The sequence below is a fragment of the Leopardus geoffroyi genome, chromosome A1 (assembly GCF_018350155.1).
Source record: "Leopardus geoffroyi isolate Oge1 chromosome A1, O.geoffroyi_Oge1_pat1.0, whole genome shotgun sequence".
Classification (NCBI taxonomy): domain Eukaryota; kingdom Metazoa; phylum Chordata; class Mammalia; order Carnivora; family Felidae; genus Leopardus; species Leopardus geoffroyi.
The window spans coordinates 158199501-158222333 of NC_059326.1; the positions used below are offsets into that span (position 1 = coordinate 158199501).

The 22833-nt window shown below is 38.3% G+C and overlaps 1 long non-coding RNA gene across 1 annotated transcript; it reads right to left on the reverse strand.

Annotated features, from left to right (window-relative positions):
* Nucleotides 1-2200: 2200 nt before the first annotated feature.
* Nucleotides 2201-11006, reverse strand: LOC123603548. Its single transcript, XR_006714935.1, has 2 exons — nucleotides 10858-11006; nucleotides 2201-2269 (listed from the first exon to the last, which is right to left on the reverse strand). It is a non-coding gene; the product is annotated as an uncharacterized LOC123603548 (long non-coding RNA).
* Nucleotides 11007-22833: the final 11827 nt, after the last annotated feature.

Genomic DNA, 22833 nt, shown 5'->3' on the forward strand with positions numbered 1-22833 from the left:
ATTCTGTAGCAGAAGATTTTGCAATGAAGAAAATGTCCCTTTTTATTAATGGTACCAGGAGTTCACTACCCACTCAGTTGTGATGATTGAGATATTCCTGCCTGGTCATAGGATAAATGTTATTTATCTTCATTGCTATGGTGAGAGAGGAAATTTTCCCCTTTTCACCATGGGAATGTGGGTTTCCTATTTGAAATATAATCTGATGGATAAGGAATAGAAATACTGGAGGGGCGCCTGGGTGGCGCAGTCGGTTAAGCGTCCGACTTCAGCCAGGTCACGATCTCGCGGTCCGGGAGTTCGAGCCCCGAGTCAGGCTCTGGGCTGATGGCTCAGAGCCTGGAGCCTGCTTCCGATTCTGTGTCTCCCTCTCTCTCTGCCCCTCCCCCATTCATGCTCTGTCTCTCTCTGTCCCAAAAATAAATAAGCGTTGAAAAAAAAAAAAAAGAAATACTGGAGAGAAGTAGGGTATGACTCAAGATAAAATGGGGCCCATGATGAGGATGAAGTCCTGCTAATCATTCAGTAGAGAATAGCCAAAAAAAAAAAAAAAAAAAAAAAAAAAACCCAAAAAACAAAAAAACAGCACTGCATGTGAGGTCAGACAGATCTGGAGTCAACTTCTTTACTACCTAGTCACCACTGCCTAGGAAATACACTAGATACATCTCAGATCCAAGCTCAACCTATCAAGTGACAACAGTATTGATTTTACAGACTTGTCAGGATAATAGAGATAACTTTAGTTTATCAGGAGAAGCTATTATCAACAGACAGGAAAATAAAAATATCACTAAAGAAATTGTGGGTCAAGATAGGAAGCCACAGATTCCCCAGCAAAATGTAAACTTAAGTTAGATTCTAATGGCCAAACTCCTAATGTCAACCAAATGAATCAATTAGTACACTTTAGTCAATAAAAATAACTGGTGCTTTAACTCTCCATGCTTTAATTAGTGTCCTATACCAACTGTGCATTTGGAAAACTGAGATGAAGCTCAGGCATGGGCAAAGGCTAGGAGAAACTGTGTTTTATTGATATATGTATCCAGAGGTGATCTTCAAATCTTTAATAGTCAGTGCAGAATAAGTATCAACCAATAAGAGAGGGTGTTGAGTATAGACAAGAAAGATAGCTGTGTCAGTTGCTAGGTGATTAGCAATTCTGTACTTGTCTCTAGAGTCTGACATTAACCTTTGCACATAGTAAACAATTAATATTTATTGAATTAAATTCACACTGTATTAAGCTGGTCACTTCATAAAAGTGAGGGTAAGTAGGGAAAAATTTGAATTAACAAAGATTAATTTGATGATTTGTAAAAGAATTATTCCAACTTTGTCCCTCATGAAGTTTTTTTCAGTCTTTGTGAATCAGTTTGGGTATATGTGTCTGACTTAAATTTTATATTTCATTATTTTACTCTGGATAAAAAACATACTTTGTATACTTTACGTAATAAACTTATTTTTACTGACTGATTATTAAAATCCATTTGCATCTTGATTTATTACAAAAGGGTGTAAAATAGCTCTATTTTGATTTATAGTTTACAAGGAGCTTTATCAGGATTCTTCTGGTGACACTTGAAAAATGAGCAGACAAGGCCAGAGAGATTAAGTGATTTGCACAAGTCAGACAACTAGCAGACTCAAGGCTCATACCCAAATCATACGATTTCAAGTTCAGTACTAAGTTCTGTCTGCACCATGCAGCCTCTCAGCTGCCTACTTGAAGTCAATGCCCGGCTTTATTTTAGGCAGACTCAACTTTTACTGACAATTAATTCTCTTAGTGTGGCATCCATCTTCTTAAGCTCCAAACTTCAGCAGCTGGAGTTACACCTGCATACATATATGTTTAATAAGTCAGTACATGTGATTGTGAGAACTCTCGTCAGTCTTTTTACATTTCTAGCACTCTCTGGTTCTTATAAGAGGCTGGAATTTCTCTGAATCTTTTCCTCTCGTAGGCCTTTGGTTACCATTACCCATAGCTGTGTTCGCCATCATAATTGTTAAGTTTGCTCGACACATACCGGTTGTTACTCTTAAGCAGACCTTCAGCCCAGCTAATGATTTAGTGTGAATAGATTGCAGTCATCAGAAAAGTGAAAGCCATTGCAATTTCATTTGGGATGAAACATACATACTTTGCTCTTCTACATGTTTTTAAATCAAGTAAAAACTTTAATAATTACGTTCAGCAGAGGCATCTGAAAGATGTGTTGATAGTTGTTGGCAGCAGACACCAGATGGGTTGTTCAATCTGGAACAGATGGTAAATTGATACGAAATAATGATAAGCCTGAACTTTTCCACCATTCCTAATTCTCGTTTTCTATTGATAAGTTTACAATTTTGGTTTAACTCAGTTTTCTAAATTCCTCTTACTAATCCATATGGTTTTAAGAGGATAAGAGGAGAATTTTTCCCTTTGATCAGAGAATATCTCAAGCCCTCAAGATACCCTCGTGTTGAATAATGAACTCCAATCAGCTCATGATATTATGGTAGAACTAAGAGGTTCATCATTGTTTTTATGGCCACAGATCTAGGATTTTTCTATCCCTGCTCTGTTAATTAATGCTACCCTCTTCCCTCCCCCTTGTGCCTCCTCCTCTTCTGTACTGTCAACTAAATTCCTTGGGGGAACTCATCGCAAAGGAAAGCAGCCAAATGGTAATAAGTACACTTTTGTTAAAAGCTTAATAAATGTCCAATATCCAAATATATCTCTCTACAAAGGCAGGGGTGAAGTAAACAAGTTAGAGGTAAGTCGTAAATGGGACTTCTACCACTTCTGAAATTGAAATCTTCAGCTACATGCATGGCATAAGGAAAACAAGGTAAGAAAGGAGAGTTTTCTAGTTCTGTGGATTTTCTGCCTCATCTTGAGAGAAATGGTCACAGGGGCACTGAAGATAGCCCATGGGTCCTCTTACCTAGTCTCATGGATGGAAGGGTGAGAGCTAAACTGGTGATATACATGGACAGAACAAACACTCTCATGTTAATGCTGCCCAAAATGACCAATCAAATCATCAACCCTCTTCCCTTGGAAATGGGAAAGAATCTAGGAAGGGGTAGAATTTGTGTAGAAAGAAAAGATGGTAACCCACTACAGGGATGTTATCACATGGAGTGATATCCAGAGTTCTAGAAAGTTAGTGCCACATCCATAATTCTTACTTAATTCCATAATGCCTAGAATTCTACTAATATAATCTGTTCAACATTTTATTTTAGATATTTTTATAGCTAATGAAATATAATTTTAAAATTATCAAAGCTCATTTGGTGGCCTGAAGAAGAGAATATGGGAAAAAAATGGGCACCAAAAGTGGGAGTACAGGGAGAGTAGGGGAGAAGAGATACCCAAATGTAAATATTTCAACACTAGAATCATTGAAGAGGAACATGTTTTGCCTTGGGCTGGCCTTAGAAGTCAGATAAGGTGTAACAAAATCTTCTTAATAATCATCTTACTAGCTGTGTAACAGTGAACTTGTTTCATGGAGGCAGGGAATGAGCCCAGAGAGACTCCATCTTCTCTCAGTTCCAACTCAAAGGTTTTCCTTTCTGTATTTGAAATAGAAGACAGAGGACTGACAGAAGCATCCTCATTTATGAACTACCCATCTTACTAATCACTGGGGATAAACAAAGAGCACACTACGACTAAAACTTAGGATTCCCTTTTGATCTCTTGAATTCTCTTGCATTTTTTTCCTTTAATTTTACTTGGAGACAGTTGCAGAAGTTATATAGGTGGTTTCTAGGACCACTGCAGAGCACCTGTAGACTCCTAGAGAAGTCTAACATAAATAGTATTTATAAAATTAACAAGAAAAATATATACTAGATCAAGGCAGAGCCTAAAAGGCCATCATAAAGATAGACAACATCTCCAAAGATAGGAGAGAGATAAGTAAAGATGCCATCATATCTTCTGCTAAAGTCAAGGAAAGATGGGAGCTGAGTGCCAGTGGGAATTCAGGGTCTTGTAGTGGTGATATATGGCCCAGAATTACCATCTCAGGAAGGCAGGATCACTAGTAATCCATGCTCCTGAGAAAAAGGCAGCCAGCACTCTGAATTCCCAGTTGAAGGAACAGCTGTCATCTGCTATTGTAGACTCCTGAGAGCACATTCTGGGGAGAAACATACTACATTATAAGATGGGATTTTGGTTCAAATCCGTGTGTGATTATCTACCTCAATGAGTATAACCAAACCATGCAAAGGCCTAGACAAACAGAATTCTTGAAGTTACATTCCTTACATCCCTCGAGTTTCATACAGTTATCTCATGGGCTGCCTCAGGGAGCATTAGAAAGTTGAACAGGTGGATTTTCCCCTTGTACCTCATCAAATTCCCACTAGAGTATTCACTTCCATTTGTATATCACACTGGGTTCTATGTAGGATCTCTTGGGGACAGATTTGGTCACTAAAAAGTGTAAATGCTTCATTGGCATTGATAAAGTTGACCCTTAAAGTCTGCTCCTTGGATTCTTCCCTATGGATTCTACCCTGGTCCCCAGGTGGTGTCCAGTGAATATCTCTTGGTATCTTCTAGCTATGACATGGACCTCTAAAAGATTACCTTGGGAAAGAAAAGCATAAGACCATAAAATATCAGAAATTAGCCAATCAAAAAGTAGGCATACTGTACAGAAGGTAGTTTTTTACTTCTTGACCCTTTCCATTGAAGGCCAACCTGTAGATCTCAACCAGGAGAGGACCCCTTCCTCCACTGGGGCATTGGAAAGTATATGAGGCTGTTTGGGGGCTGTAACAATAATTTTAGAGTATCATTGTAATCCTTACTAGGGGCCAGAAATGTTAAACTTTTGTAAAATGTGGGACAGTTCTATATAATGAGGTTGTACCTCCTCACCAGAATGCCAGTAAAATAGTTATTCAAAAACATTGCAGAACCATGGCCTACTCTCCAACATAGCAAAATCACAGGAATGCTCCTATTATTCTTCCTAGAGATTAGAGAAGATGGATATTTGTCTTTCATATAAATGGATACATCATACTGTCAAAGCATAAGAACATTAAACTTAAAATTAAATCACCATTTCCTAATTTCATATTTTCTCAGTATCATTTGGAAGCCCATGTGGATTGCTCCATTTCCAACATCAGTTATTGTCTTACCACAAATTAATGCATTAGCTATCTGGTTCTTAGATTTTGATATATCATGAACTTGAGTTAATGTGAATTGGTCCTTGAGACAGATCTCTTCTCAGACACTAATATTATCAGGTCTTAGAGACTGTAGAACAAAGGACTCTATATCATGGGTAAGCCACAAAGTTTAAGCCATTTTAGGGTACTCTGGGTAGCCTGATAACATCTCTGCCTTAATATGAAACTCCTTTTAAACTATAGTATACATAATTCTCTTGAAGGAAATACTTACCCAAGGAGCAAATTCAAAATTTAATTCTGGAGTTTGAATTTTAAAAGCATATGAATGAAACTCAATGTATATTCTGTCATTGCTATGAATCAGGATGGCATCAGAATATGGCACTGACCACAAAATGTTAAACAGAAGATTGAGGTGTATGACATTATACATTAGGAACAAAAATGCAAACACTTTTGTGTGAGATTTTTCTCTAGCATTCTACTAACCATTAATAATCTCCTTTTTGCTTTTATGTAACTAATGAGAATTTTATACAATATGACTAACTCATAAAATTTTAATAAAATTGGACACATGGCTAAAAATATCACCTGTTACTGTAATTATAAAGGCAACTTTATGCTTCAGAACTGAACCAAGTGGGATTAGAAAAAGCAATCTCTTTGAGAAAAGTTATTTGTTTGCTAATTCAGTGTGTTATGGGAAGGATTGTCCTTAACTCAATAGTCTTACCCAGGGTTGAAGTGAATGTAAAAGATTTGGGGAATTTTAGTCCCTTTTCCTGGGAATTCAGTGTTCTCTGATAAATAAACTTAGGTGTTTCTTCCTGAATGGTAAGAAGTCATTACCAGCATTTAATGATATCCAGAATTAAAAAGCAACAGTCAAAAAACTGAGTATTTGCAAAATACACACTGAAGAACCATACTTCTCCCATTTTCTTATTTTTGTTACACATCTTACAATATTTTTCCAATGTGAAAAAATGCAAGACCCCAAAATAACAGCTTAATAATAACTGCCATTTTTTGAGTGGTGTATATGAACATGGCACTTTGGCCAAATGCTTTACATATTACAGAGTGCCTGGTGAGATGTAATAGTTATTTTAATCCAGAGAAGCCTGCATACAGGTGTTTCCAGATAGAGGTAGCAGGCCCCTTAGAGCAGATTTTTGTTGGAATAGGCTCTGTTTCCTAGATTTTTGAAGTTATGCAAATTTACAGCAGTGAATGGTAACCATTTTCTTGGAAGAAGGATGCAGCAGAACCTTCTGTGACCTGACAAAGGCTTTATCTCTATCCTTGTCACTAGAAAAACTTTAGTATATTTACTTAGAGAATAATGTGCCTTTGGGGAGAAATAAGAACAAGACCCTAAATTCTCCTTTTGAAGTTTAACTTTCTTTGAACTTCTACAATGAATGGAAATGGCAAAACGGATTTTTCAGGTAGGAAAAGACACTAAGGACCCGAAAGAGCAGTGTGGCTTGAAAGAAGGGGCAAGATAGGTGACCTGGAATCAATATCAGACATGACCACCTTTGTACAAACTTGACCTCAGAAGAACTTAATTGGGCCCAATGATTGGATTCACAAAACTCCTGGAGAACCCATTTAGTTTATATGGCAAATGCTCAGCTATCCAAAGCCCTTTGTTTCGATCAAGTAAGGGAATGACAAATTTTGAGAGGATAATTACAAACAGTTGTCTTGCATTTGCAAACACTGATCTAGGTTTCAACAGAGACTCATAGGTGCAACAATTTCTCTTCTGTTTTTAAGCCAGATTGAAGTAGATCTAAGGGTGAATAAGGAGTAACTTGGGTCCAGTTTTACTAAGGTCAAGCCCCTCTTCTTCCATGAATAAAGAAACTCATAATGGCACCAGGGTTGCCATTTACATATGTGCAGATTGGGTAGTACAGAATCACAGAGAATAATGTCTTCGTTGATTACAAAGGAAACTGTTCTGTTGATGGTGCAGATTGCATATAATTCACTACATTTCCATTATTATATAATATTTTACATGCACATATGCACACACATCACAGAAATCTACAGTAAGAAAAGGAGTAATAATTACTTCTGGCTGTCCTAGATGCCCCATGTGTTAGGTCTACATAGTCACATATGAGTTATGGCTGATAGTGGGAAATCAGACATAAGATTTTATTTGCATACTTCCCTTCTCCTTTCCTTCCCTTCCAGCCTGATCCCCTTCCCCAAGACTATCAATAACAACAGTGTCTAGGGAATGTGGCCCCTCTTGTTTACTGACAGGCCCCAACAGCCCATAGGTGATGCCCCCCTCTTTTCACACAGCTGGGATTTGAGGTGACATTTCTATCACATAGAGACAGAGGCAATTAAACTGACTGTGGCTTATTAGTGCCACTTAGTTCAGGAACAATGGTTTTGATGCTCTCAATAAGAAAGAATCTACTTCTTTGAGATGGACTTGATGACTTCCAGAGGTCCTTCTATGTCACTTCAGACAGTAATGAAGAAGAAAATGCAGCTGTAGATCAGGCTTCATAAGATATGACATCTGAACACATGTGCTCTCTGGTGCTTTAGACATCCACAAAACAGAGCTGAGTCCTCACAGAACCTACCACTGGTGAGGGTCTGGTAAGTGTCACCAAAGGATTATTAGCTTCCCTGCAATGACTTTCCATTGCTCTTGGAACAAAGCTCAAAATATCTAACATGATCTATTATGCTCTGGGCTCTTACCTAGGCCCATTTATTTCTCTGGCCTGCTATCTTCCCATCCTCCCACCTGCTATACATAGAGATTGTAACAGGCCACTACCCAAATAATTCTCAACCAAAATTTTAGCAAAAGGGCTCATGTGTGTATGTGTGTGTGCACGTGTGCACTTGTACATGTATAAACTGACAAATTGACATGCTGATCCAAATTTCATGTAAATTGTAAAAGACCAGAAATAGCAAGTCGGAGTCAGTCTTGAAAAAGAACAATAAAGCTGGAGGAGGTGTTCTACCCATTATCAGAACATATTAAAAAATGATAGCAACAGTGTGGTACTGGCATAATCATAAACAAATTGGCTAATGGAACAGAAATAGGGAGTCTAGAAACACACACACACACACACACACACACACACACACACACACCAAAAATCATGCTGCATGGCAGTGGTGAAAAGATAGTCATTGCACAAGTGTTGCTAAATTAGTTGCTTGCGCATACAGAAAAAAAAATGTACCTGAATCCCTACCTCAAACTGTATGCAAAAATCAATTCCAGAGGAATTGTAGATCTGAATACAAAGTGAGAAACAATAAAAATTTTTAGAGGAAAACTATGGGAGATTATTTTGGGGTAAACAAAAATTTCTTAAATAGGACACAAAAAGTGCCTGATATTAAAAACAAAACCGAAACACTTCTGTTTATCAAAGAACACCAATAAGGTACTGAAAAGGCAAGCCACTCAGTGGGAAATATTTGCAGTACAAATGCCTAACAAAAGACGCATATGTATCAACAATATATGACTCCCATAATTCAATGAGTAAAAGATAAACAAAACAATTGAAAAATGAGTAAGAGATTCAGAGACACGTTTTTGTTTGTTTGTTTCTTTAGGGAGAGTGCACAAATCAGGGAGAGGGACAGAGGGAGTGAGAGAGAATCTTAAGCAGGCTCCACGCTCATGGGGGAGCCCAACGTGGGCTCAATCCCATGAGCCTGGGATAGTGACTTGAGCAGAAATCAAGAGTCAGATGGTCACTCCACTGACTGAGCCACCCAGGTGCCCCCAGAGACACTTTAAAAAGAGAATATGGAAACATGGAAAAGTACTCAAGCTTAATAGTCATCAGACACATGTGAATTAAAATTACAGTGTGATGTCTATACACACTTACCAGAATGCCTAAAATTAAAAAGACTGACAATACCAAATCCTGGTGATAATGTGGCACAACTTGAACTTTTATGTATTGGAGGTGAGAATGTAGATAGAAATAACCAGGTTGAGAACTGTTTGGCAATATTTAAGTATTTCAATTTAAAATGATTATATGTAAGACCTATGACATTGTAATTCCATTCTTAGATCTATACTCAACAGGAATAAACATATTGGAAATATGTGTAGGAATATTCACAGCTACGCCATTTTGTAATAATTACAAATTAAAAACAACCCAAATATCTACCAATAATACAGTGGATAAATAAATAGTGTTCTAATCATACAGTGGAACGATACACAACAAAGATGAATAAACTGAAACTACATAAAACGAAGTGAATGAACTTCACAAAATTGAGAGAAAGAAGCCAGACACAGAATAGTACATATTATACAATGCGATCTCTTACATAAAGTTCCAAAACAGGCAAAACTAAGGTATTAGGACTGAATGCAGGTAATACCGCCTCAGGGGTTAGTAACTCAAAGTGGACACAGAGGTGTCTGAGAGGCTGGTAATATTCTGTGCCTTGACTGGCTGTTGGCTACACAGGTGTATCCAGTTTATAAAAAGTCACTGAGCTATACATTTGATTTGTGTACTTTTCTTTATGTATATAATGTTTGGATAAAATAATTCACTTTTTAAAAATTTGACTTGGGAAGGAATCTTCAAAGTTGTTACCTACTCTTGTTTGAGGGAGGCCCCTACTCTCTTAAAGCTCAGCCCAAGGAAGCTGTAGGGAAACCCTATTTAAAAGAAAAAAACTAAAGAGATCCCTGGAGTGATAATTGTTTAAGTTGGGTCATAGATACATGTGACTTCATTATATTATTCTAATCTTGTATGTGTTTTAAATTTTCCATAATAAATGCGGTTTTTTTCTAAAAATCAATGGAATATAAATCCTGACTTGCATCCAAATCAAATCAGCAACGACTGCAAATCTCTTCCTACTCTAATATGTTAATCCCCTATGGAAACATTGTCACCAGAGCTTTTTGCTCATGCAGGAAAGTTCTCCTCCTGGTTACTTGAATCTTTGAAGAGTTCTCTCTTGGGTATTCTGTTTTTCTGTCCTTGAAAATAAAGATGTTACTATTTTCTCTTGTCAAGATGCCCACCAGTCAATTACATTCTTTTCCATTCTAGTGTCACCACCTAATGAATGGTTAAAAGACAAATATAAACTTCAATGCAGAGCACATAGGGAAGTTGATAAAACTAAAGGCTATTGAGCCGAGAAGAGGAGACTAGATGTCAGGCTAATGAGAGGCCCTCAGCCAAACCAGCCAAAAAGGAAATGATTAATTATGGGAGTGTAGCAGTCGAGATGCCCCCAAGCAGTTCAGTGAAGTGGAATGACATAGGTTTAGAGAACAAGATAACAGGCCAGTTGATTCAGGAGTGGGAAAGATATATTTTTAAATGTGTATGTCACATACACATGGCCCTATTTTTACCAAAAAACAAACAAACAAACAAACAATTAAGAAATGCTTTCAAAGGTCAATAAAGTTACAGATAACAGCTACAGATGATTTTATTTTCTGTATACCAAAATATTATGCGTAAATTAGGGGGTAGAAACAAGAGCTTTACAAAAACTGATTTATTTTTAAAACCCATAGAGAAAATAGTCACCATTCAAGAAGTTACACACCCCTATATGTAAAAATACCTAACTGATTTAGTTCTAGTTTGAAATTAACATTTTTATATACCATACCGTTTTTATACCATTTTAGTTATCTTCAGGGTTGAACTTCTGTTCAGTTTTTCTCCTCTTCATCCCGGAGGAAGTACTGTGCCTTCCCAGGTATGAAATACAGTGAAGTTTTCCTTTGTCTTGCAATATAATTGTACTCCCTCTCTTGCCTTTCTGCCAGAGAAAGAATAAGGGAAAGTAGGGTTAATTTCCTCACTAACTAAATCAAAACTCCCCTGTTGGGAGTTGGGCAAACAGCAAAAAATAAACGTTCAAATGTAGCTCAGTACCTTGGAAATTCTAAACTAATGTGTATCCCCACAAACTCCAAGCCTCATGCTACCCTTACTATGCGCCACAGGGTTTGAAATATGGCAGGGCAAAAGTTTATTGATGTTGTAGCGGAAGTAGGAAGTAGGAAATAGCAAAGAATCCGTGTTACTCTGCAATGAGAAAATTCATTGAAGTTAACCAAGGAAAAAGTCAAAATATAAAACATGTCTTCCCTTCCTCTTTCAGCAGTGTCTGGACTTCTGCTAACCACTCATGGCATAGAGTTACAGGACAGAGCAGGATTGGGCAGTCCAAGAACAGCAAGGTCAAGCAAAGAGGCTGAACCATTGCCAAGAGAATGAGAAAGGAGCCTCAGATTTCTTCGAGGATACTGAGCTCCCTTGTAGCAATACAATCCAAGGGTAATGGTGACTTGTGCTGGGTAGTTTTCAGCATATATTGACTGATCCTTATCCACACTTGGATAATATCCAGAAATTAAAATAAAATACAAGTAATCATTCACATGAGTTGGGGTTGAGATTTATCTTTTTTCTGAAAGTAGTAAGACTCCTAATGTAAGAACACAATGACCAGGAAAGCATGGAACAGCAAGAACAGAATGAAGCCAGAAACAGTCTTCTAACCACACCTGCTAAACCTTTTTAACCAATCCCTTAGTGTGGAAGAATTGAATGAAATCAGTGTCAAAATGAACATCAACTCTTTTATAGATATTATTCTTTTCTTTATATTAGTACTTTAACTGTATAATAACATATTCACAAATAATCTACAGTGAGTGCTCACACATTCTGAGCTCCTTGGTTTTAGCCTGCAGGTGGAAGAATTCTTGTCTATAATTGGCAGCAAGAACAGGATCTAGGTGTTGCTGGTTCCAGGACTGATGTCATCAATAACCTAGTTTCTCTCCACCTTTGTGCTCCCCTCCCAGCATATCAATTTTCTTCTTCAAGTTTGTCCCCTTAGGGTCACAGGATGGTGATGTCAGTTTTAGGCATCACTTCTGTATCCAATTATATCCCAAAATAGGATGGCCAGTTTGTCCTCAGGTGTCTCTTTTATTTAGAAATTTTTCTAAGAATCACTCAAAGACCTTGCCATATCTCATTGGTCAGAACAAAGGCATATGTCTAAGTGTTGGTAAGGAGAATGGGATTACAATTGTGGTGTAAACTAATCACAATTTTTCCCTTGGTGCTGAGCCGCTTTCCTTATGTGCCATGCCTCTTAATATCTAGATAAACCTAGGGTTTTATTAACATAAATAAAAGGAAGATCAGATTTTGGAATGACAACAAATACCTCCTGCTCAATTCATAAATTTCTGTATTAGGAAACCTACCAGGGGGGCGCTGGAATGGCTGAGTGGATTAGGCATCTGATTTCAGCTCAGGTCATGATCTTGCAGTTTGTGAGTTCGAGCCTTGTGTAGGGCTATGTTCTGACAGCTCAGAGCCTGGAGCCTGTTTTGAATTCTTCGTCTCCCTCTCTGTTCCTCCCCTGCTTATCCTTGCTCTCTTTCTTTCTCTCTGTCTCTCTCTGAAAAATAAATAAACATTAACTTAAAAAAATCACCAGGTATTATTATAGATATTGAAACTAGGTATACATAAACATTGTCTATGATAATGACAGTCCTGTTTCCCATAGTGCAGCAACCAATATATAGTAGTATGTAATTAAATCTTTTCTGAGTAGCCATTATGTTCTTGTCATAATAAAGTACAATGATAAGGTCAGTCAACCCTCAATGAATTCACCATCTAATAGAGTGTTGGGGTATAATTAAGATGTTGAAGATCACCAAGAAATCAAGGTGATAAGAAGCAACAAATAAAAAATGCACATGACAGAATTCACTATGATGAGAACGCTTATAGTCGAGGTGGAGGGTACGATCAATGCTAGCAAATTAATTAGAGAATAATTAGGTAAAGTTGAAGTAGTAGATTAGGTTGCTTTGGAATGCTGCTCTGAAGTTACCTTTAACTTATTTGGAGAGCCTATGGGAATTTTTGAGTATAGTCATGTCATGACTGTATCCTCTGTTTAAAGAAAAACATGATGGCAGGGACATGAGAAAAAAAAGTACTGTGTCTAGAAGAGCCACCATAATAGCTATTCAATGTGTAACTGTGAAGCACTATAACCTAAACTTAGGATGTGATGGTGGTTATGGTATTGCTTCTTGGCCTTTGGCCAAGATCAATTGTGGTAGTGGTTTTGGAAATAGAAGAGGGAAGAGAATTAGATTTTATTTATTTATTTAATAAAATTATAATGTTTATTTATTTTTGAGAGCCAGAGCGTGAGCTGGAGAGGGGCAGAAAGAGAGGGAGACACAGAACCCAAGCAGGCTTCAGGCTCTGAGCTGTCAGCACAGAGCCTGATGCGAGGCTCAAACCCACAAACTGCCATATCATGACCTGAGCTGAAGTTGGACGCTTAGCTGACTGAGCCACCCAGTCGCCCTGAGAAATAGATTTTAAAGGAAAAATGGTCATAGTTTGTTGTCTGCAAAAGGCAGAAATTAAGATGAATCCAATAACTAGAGCCCAGAGGACAACAAGTACCTAAAGGTCCTCCCAGAGAAACAGTGGTCTCAGGTCTCTGACCTGAGCCCAGTGAGGTAGCAGGCAACGTGGAAAGGAATGGAATGAGCCTTTGGGTGTACCAAGTGTAAACAAAAACTAAACAAAGTCATAACTAAGATAAAGTCAGGTAAAATACCTAACTGAACTGTCAACCTGAAAACTTAGGCAGAGATCCTAGATCCATATAAAAGCCATAACTCAGATACCAGAGGTATCAGGCAGAGAAAGAGACTACTGAATGTAAAGTCCTGGGGAAAATATACAGCACAAAATAATACAGTAAAAAACAAACTTAAGTAACTCAGTAAGCACAGTAAATTTACAGGGAAAAATTCTTCATTTAAAAGACAAATATTAGACTCTTAAATACAAAGAACACACTGAGGGTTGATGGGGGGCAGGGGAGAAGGGAAAATGGGTGATGGGCATTACAGAGGGCACTTGTGGGGATGAGCACTAGGCGTTGTATGTAAGCGATGAATCACGTGAATCTATCCCCAAAACCAAGACTACACTGTATATACTGTACGTTAGCCAACTTGACAATAAATTATGTTAAAAAAAATTAAAAGTAGTGGACTCCCTCCTCCAAAAAAAAAAAAAAAAACAAATATTAGAATTGTAAATTAAAAAAAAATCTTACCTATGAACAATTAACCAGAGACATGCCTAAATGGTAGGTATGAAGGCATAAACTTGTCACACCACTTTAATACCAATCAAAAGAACGCCAGTGCAAAAAATTAAAAATAGAACTACTGTATGATCCAGGAATTTTACTTTAGGATATATATCTTAAGGATATATATACTATATAAGAGATATCTATATAAGATATATATATAGAGATATATATAGAAATAGATATAGATGATATAGATATAGACAGATATAGATAGATATAGATAGATATATATCTATATAAGAGATATATATAAATATATATAGATATATATCTATATAAGAGATATATATATAGATATATATAGATATATATCTACATAAGAGATATATATAGATATATATATAGATAGATATATATCTATGTGAGAGATATATATAGATATATTACATATAGATATCTATATATAGATATCTATATATATATATAGATATCTATATATAAAGATATCTATATATATAGATATATATCCATATAAGAGATATCTATACCCCCTTGTTCACTGCAGCATTATTCACAATAGCCAAGACATGGACCTAAGTGTCCATTGACAGATGAATGGATAAAGAAAATGTATTATTTATACACGAAGGAATATTATTCAGGCGTTAGAAAAAGAGAAAACCCTGCCATTTGTGACAACACAGATGGACCTTGATGACATTGCACGAAGTGAAGTAAGTCAGACAGAGGAACACAAATATTGTATGAGCTCACATAGGAAAGCTAAAAAGACAGAACTCATAAAAACAGAATAGATTGGTGGTTGCCAGGTGCTGAGGGGTGGGGGGAAGTGAAATGTTCGTCCCAGAGTATAAGCTTCCAGGTGTAAGATGAATAAATTCTGGGGGTATAATGTGCAACATGGTGACTATAGTTAACTGTACTGTGTTGTATACTTGAAAGTTACTAAGCGAGTAGATCTTAAATATTCTCGCCACACATACACACACACAACACACACATAGTTACAAATAGGGTAACTATTTGAGGTGACGCATATGCTAGCTAACCTTATTGTAATCATTTGGCGATATATGTGTATCACATCATCACATTGCATACCTTTAGACTTACACAATGCTATATGTCAATTATAGCTCAACAAAGCTGGAGAAAGAAAGAGAAAAAAACACAAAAGAACACTTGTGTAACAACATCAATATCTGACAATTTATTTTAAGGCATAAAAGCATTACCATGAATAAAAACAGTAATCACATAATCATAATAGGTTTAATTCACCAGAAAGATATAAAAATACTTAACAATAGCCATAAAACTGCAAAAATATTCCAGAAGAAAATTTGTTTTCTCTACAGGTTAAATAAACAAATGAACAAAATGAACAAATGAACAAAAAAAAAAAGAAATGAATAAATCCACCATCAGAATGGAAGTGTTAATACAATCTTACAGTAATTTTTTAAGGCAAAACCATCAGTAAGGACTTAGAAGATTTAGAAAAACACAATTAGCGAGATTGATCCAATAATCCCATCATGTAATTTAACCTTTTCTTTACCACAGTACCCATAACCCAAATCCTGTTCTTCAAATCCCTTACTCTATCCCTGTCCCAACCCAGAAAAACAACACATAATTCTACATTCTTGCCTTGACTGACATTGCTGTCCAGCCTCCAAAGGGATGGAGTATCTTGACATGCATTTTCATTTATTTTTCTCTGGTTGTGTTCCTCTTCATTCGTATTATTTGGACTAGGTTGTAAATTGATTGATGGAAGAAATATGGTTCTAAATTTAGCAAGATCTCAGCTGAGGACTGATTTCATTTTTTTTTTTTTAACTAAAGACATTTAATTTGAAGAATTTCTTTCATTTTAATTAAATCCATTTATTTAAATTAAGATTAAATTTCTTTGTTTTAATTAAAAAGTGATGATAGTCATTGTTACAGGTGAATAATCCAAAGAAAATTTAATCCTTTCCTACTCTCTCCCTTCCTTAAGGTAGTCAAGATTACCTAGTTATGTCTCTCTGTCTATCCAAACTTATTTACTCATATATTTTTGGTGAGAAGGGATGGGAGTTTATATTTATTACTAAATATTTGATCTACTATACATTACTTAGAAACTTTTACACACTTAACAGACCATGGAAATTTTTGTCCAGATTAATAAATATGGCTGCAACTAATTCCTTTTAATATCTGCATGATACTTTATAACATAGATGTAGCATAGTTCTTCATTCCTCCTTTATTGATGGTTTTGGGTTGTTTCCAGTTTTTCCGCCACCCAAGATGCTGGTGCTTTTCATTTCTGTAGGGTAGTGGGAATTCAGGGGTCTTTTTGTTTTTCTTTAAAAGAGTTTTTCAGGGCACCTGGGTGGTTTAGTCGGTTAAAGTGTCTAACTTCGGCTCAGGTCATGATCTCCCAGTTTCTAAGTGTGAGCCCCAAATCAGGCTCTCTGCTCTCAGCACAGGGCCTGCTTCAGACCCTCTGTCCCCCTCTCTCTCTGCTCCTCCCCTGCTCATTCTTATTCTCTCTCTCTCTCTCCTTCAAAATAAATAAATAAACTTACCAAATAAATAAAATAAAATAAAATAAGAGCTTTTCATTGCCTTACTAAAGGGCTGTTGTCATTTACATTCCCACTAGTAATACATTGAAGGGCTTGCTCTCTGCCTTTGGAGTACTATCAGACATTTTAACTTCTGACAATCTGAAATGTGAAAACTGGTATGTCATTGTTCACATTTCCATAGTTAACAGGGGTGTGCAGCCTTTTTATATATTAACTGTAATTTATATGTCCTTGTCTGTGAGTTGTCTGTTTATATGCTTTGCCCATTTTTCTATTTTTGTCTTAAAAAATACTTATCGGCAATATTTTCTTCTATGTGAAATGGAAGCGGAGGGGTGGCCCGCACAGCTCCCCTTTGGTCTGTATTAATAGAGTTTTGCCTCAAGCCTCCCTTTCACTTTGGCTATGAAGACACGGGTCCATCTCTTTGAGAAGTTGAATGCTTCCATTAAAAAAGAAAGAAAGAAAGAAAAGAGAAAGGAGGAGGAAGGCACTTTCCCACATCACATAATCCTCTTTGCTATCCGTGAAGCCTGCTGCGGCTGCACAATTCATGTGGGATTTCTATTCCAGCAACCAAAGAGCAGGGCATAAAACCCACCTGCAGAGACCCAGCAGTCTGGAGTGCCAATGTTCAGGAACCATCCGTTCAATGTCATGCTGCTCTGTTGAAAACCGTGGACTCCTTCTGATAGTCTCACTTGAGGGAATAGAAGCCCCAAGGGTAGCAGCCAAACGACCTGGCTCTCGGCCTCCCGTAACCATGCTTTTATCTCACCCTTTCGAACACTTCCGCAATACTTAGCTTTTCTTCCCCAGCCCTGCAACCCACTTTCATATTTCATAACAGTGCCTCACGCACATTCCTAACAGCTTCAAGCTGGTTTTTCAAAAGTAGGAAACAAATGGAAAAGAAATCTCATCTTGCCAGCTGATATGGCTGTAGCAGGCTTTCCGAGAGAGAGAGAGAGAGAGAGAGAGAGAGAGAGAGAGAGAGAGAGTCTTAAGGCTGCAGGGGGGCTGACACTCAGGGCAGGAGGCAGCTGTCCGCCTTTATGAAAATGCCACCTTGACCAGCGCCTGCTTTTTTTGAGGGCTGGTTGACTATCGTTCAAACACAGGACCCATGACCCCTGCTCCGCTGCTTTTTGTCCCCAAGCACCCTCAGCACACCAGTTGTGGGGAGAAGATTAAAGGCGCGCCACCAGCCCCCAGCCCACCTCTCCCTCCTCTCCCCCACTTCGTCTGGCCCTCTGGCTTCTCTTTAAAAGGCTTCGGAGGCACATCCAGTGCAGCACAGTGATTGTTTGTCTCCTCTCATTTCCCATGCGTGGTGGCAGTTCATCCTCCGATCCTGTCACAAAGTCCTCCCGAGACTCCCCCGAGAGGATGACACGGATGTGCGTGCATATTTCCACCCACACACAGACCAGCTGGAAATGTCGGATGGTAACTGTGTTTGAGCAAATATTAATTTCTCCAGAAGCAGATTTTAAATTTAAATCATATCCTAAGAATATAGTTTGTCTTTAGGAAACTTTTTCTTGAATCAAATACGTGTTGTTGTTGTTGTTTTTTTAATCTTAAGGGAAGATCACTCCCTAAACAGTTTCTTTCTTTCCCTCCTGTAAGACCTTTATTGAGGGATAAGTTATCCATACAATGCACCCATTTTAAGTGTACAATTTGCAGAGTTTGGGCAAACGTATGCAGTTGGGCAGCTGTCCCCACAACCTGGTGTTAGAGCAGTGGAGTCACCTCAGAACTCCTGTCCTGCTTCTGGTAGTCAGCTCCTGCTCTTACTTCCAGCCTAGGCAACAACTGACCTGCTTTCTGTCTCTATAGTCTGTCTTTTCTAGAAATTTCGTGTAAATGGAATCACATAATATATAGTCCTTCGTGTCTAGCTTCTCTGACTTAGCATAATGTTTTTGAGATTCATCCACAGTGTTGTGTGTCTCAGTACTTTGTTCTTTTTCTATGGTTGGATAGTGCACCACTGTGTGGATATAGCACATTTTCTTTACCCATCTACCAGCTGATGGACATTTGGGTTGTGTCAGGTTTTTGACTATGGTGTCTCCACTGTGAACATTTGTATATGAGTCATTTTGTGGACGTATGTTTTCATTTCTCTTGGGTAAACTGCAAGTTGTAGAACTTTTGGATCATATGATATGGCAAGTATATGTTTAACTCCCTAAAACACTCACTGCCCGGGCACCTGGGCAGCTCAGTCAGTTAAGCATCTGACTTCAGCTCAGGTCAGGATGTCACAGTTCATGGGTTCGAGCCCTTTGTCGGGCTCTGTGCGGACAACTCAGAGCCTGGAGCCTGCTGCAGATTCTGTGTCTCCCTCTCTCTCTGACCTTCTCCTGTTCGTGTTCTGTCTCTCTCTCTCTCTCAAAAATAAATAATAAACATTGAAAAAATAAAAATGAGAAACAAAATACTGCCAACCTTCAAACAAATTCTTAAGAAAAATATTTACTTGTCATTTTCAAGGTTGTATTTGCCATGAAATTACCCAACCTAAAAAATAAATAAATAAAAACTCCGAGAATTATTTGCCAAAGTTATTAAAAATGGGATCCTGGGCAATAAAAGTAAGAACTAGGGGTGCCTGGGTGGCTTAGCGGGTTAAGCATCCAACTCTTGATTTCGGCTCAGGTCATGATCTCATGGTTCGTGAGTTCAAGCCCCACATCAGACTCTGTGGTCACAGGTGGAACCTCCTTGGGATTCTCTCTCTCTCTCTCTCTCTCTCTCTCTCCCCCTCCACCTCCCCCTCTCTCTCTCTCTCCCTCTCCCCCTCTCCCTCTCTCTCTCTCCCTCCCTCCCACACTGTTTCTCTCTCTCTCTCTCAAAATAAATAAGTAAACTTAAAAAAAAAAAAAGTAACAGAACTAAGGAAAGGGAATTTTCTTAAATCCTGTTCCATTCCTACTCTGTCTTTAGCCAAGAGGCCTTCTTTAGAACTCTGCCAACAACAACAAAAAAAGGACAGTATCACCACTGACTATTAGTCCTTTTATCTCTCCTTCCCTTGCCCCACCTCCAAGGGCTACAGCTGAAGGTGCCATTTTCAGACTTCTTTAGCTAGAGAACTCAGATGAGTATTCTGAAGGGACAGAAACAGAGGATCCTGGATGCACAGATCTTGCCAATCCTATAGCCACTAGAATGATGGAAGCTGCTAGAAAGTGCTTCATCAACAGAGCACCTAGGGGCTTTCTGGGGCTCTTGAATGCATGCAAAGTGATAGGCCAGGATGTCCCTGATCTTGTGGTAACTGTGGATTCTGGATCCCTGGGAGCAGAGGTGAGGCTAGACTCTACCCTGGCAGTTCGGGATGATAAGGCCACAGCCTCAGACAAGGAAGACAATTTTCAGTTCCAATTCTGCCACTTACAAGTTTTTTGACCTTAAGCAAATTATTAACTTTTATAATTTTCAGTTTTTATCTCAAAGGGTTGCTGTAAGAATTAACTAAGATAATTATAGAATGTGATTCATATAAACTCTTTGATGGCAAGGAATCTTTATATGGATCCCTGGAGCCTAGAGCAGTGGCAGATGCATAGTAGGTGTTCAGTAAACATTTACAGAATGACTAAAGTACTTAGCATAATACCTGGAGAGATTATTCATTTATTCACTCATTCAATCTTCTGTTTAATATTTATTGAGCACCTACTACATGTTTGTCAAAAGCTAAGCTGAGCCACCAAATATCAGAGTAGCTGATTAAGACAAGTCGAAATGAAACAGTGAAACGTTAATCACTTACTGTGATAAAACACACAAGAAGTTACACTGGAGAAAACATCAATTTCCTCACTGTTCCGTTTTCCCCCAAAGAATGACATCATTGAGGGTTAGGTGGGTCGGCACAGACATGAAGTATCATCTCACTATCAGGAGAGTCCTGGTCAAAAGACTCCTGCCATCTTATGGACCTGATAGCCATGGGGGTGGGAGGGCGGGAAGGCAGAGGGGAAAGAGCTAGAAGTGAAAAAGTACTGAGTACTGAGTAGAGTAGAGAAAAGTAGTCTTCAAGTTTTGTCTCCCCTCCTCTCCTTGGGAGGTCCCTGCAGAGGCCTTTGAGAAGGCCTCTACCTGAGGGCTTCACTGATAAAGAGGCCTGCAAATGTAGTCTGGCTAGGAATAGAGATGTGTGAAAGAGCGTGACCAGCCAGGGCGCCTGTGTCCTAGACTGCACTCCCTTCAGAGACTGCAGTATGTGGCTATGCACCAAGACTAATGTGGGGAGGACAGCTTTTCTCTATCAGGCCTGCCAGGTAAAGCCTTTGTAAATGTCTATGGTTGGGCATGAAAATGCACACACAGGTTTTGGGCCAGGAGCCAATCTCCCCAAAGTTGCTATTAGAGTGGATATGGCCTCTGTCCTCACAAAAGCATGCAGACTGTTGAGTAGGCACACCGTAAACAGGTAAACAGATAATATACAATTGACGGATTATGACGAGGGCCCTGCTGTGTGTATGTGTTAGGGGTGGAGAACCCAGAGTCCAGAGAGGGAGAAGAGCAAGATGTCCCTACCTTAGCCTGAGTGCTCAATCTAGCCCCCTCAGAGGCGCTCTCTGAGCTGAGAACTGAGGATGAGAAGGAGCCAGCCAAACTGAGGGCAGGGAGAGGAATTGGGAGAGGTCAAGCACACAAGCTAAATAAATATCCATTCATTCCTCCTTTTGTTGCATCAGCGTTAACTAATTATTGCGGCTATGCTTGAGGGGGCACATGAGACTTCTGCTGGGCCTCGTTCAAAACTGTACAGCCCACCAGTTTATAACAATTTTTTCTTTGATATACAAAATTGGTGCATCCAATAAAATCTATCTGTGGTAATACAGATCTCAAACACACATGAGTCAGATGTTCCTAGTATCTACAAAGTCTTTGATAAATTTGGATGATCCTCCATTGTGTAGCTTTATGGAAAGAACCAAAAGAATAGGTTTAGCTAAAATTCCTTGGTGATCTTGCTCCTTCTTTGAATACTAGAGACTGGAGGTGCTACAGAAAACAATGGTTACTTTTGACTTTAGGGAGGAGAGATGGGTCTGTGGTTATTTTCCAGAGGACTCTGGAGGGTTCCCTGTACTCACGAGTCTGTACTTTGTAAGTCTCTGACACAAAGTTCATTGTCAAAAATGAGCTGGGCCTTTTGGTAATTGTGAAAGGCCATCTACATATAGTGAAAAGCCACTACCAGTTATTATAAATCTTGTTTTTGTCCAAGATTAGTTATCTTTCTAAAAAAAATCCACTCCCTTTCATGATTATTGTTTACGGTCAGTTCAAAGGAGCCAATCCATTTCACAAAACCCTAACTTTACGTACCTATTTTTTTTTTTATTTTGTTTTTAGGATGTATTTGAATAAGATTGGATTGAAGCACTGAGCTATTTATATCCCTGATTTGTTATTTGTTAAAATAAGGATATTATGCTGTGAAAGGAGAATAGACTTAGTAGTGAGGCAGACTTGAGTTTTAATTCTGACTCTACCTCCTCTCAGTTGCATGACTTCAGGTGGGCAACTTCCTTGCGACCTTGGCCCTTAGTTTCTTCACAATTGCATTCACAACCTTTCAGTGGGATGTTGTAAAGATAAAAGATAATTTGTTTGGAGTCCCTGGCATGTAGTATGTGCTTAATAAATGGTAGCTATTATTATCAGTAAAGTCGGTTGCTGTTGCCATGGCTGGGACTCAAAGTATATGGAATTCAGCACCCTTTCAAATTTGCAACATCAAGTTGAATTTTAGTGAAACCAGGAGATGAGTTTCTGGAAATTTATCAACGTTTTTTCTTTCTCCAGGTGTGTGATTAGGAAAATGCAGTTTGGA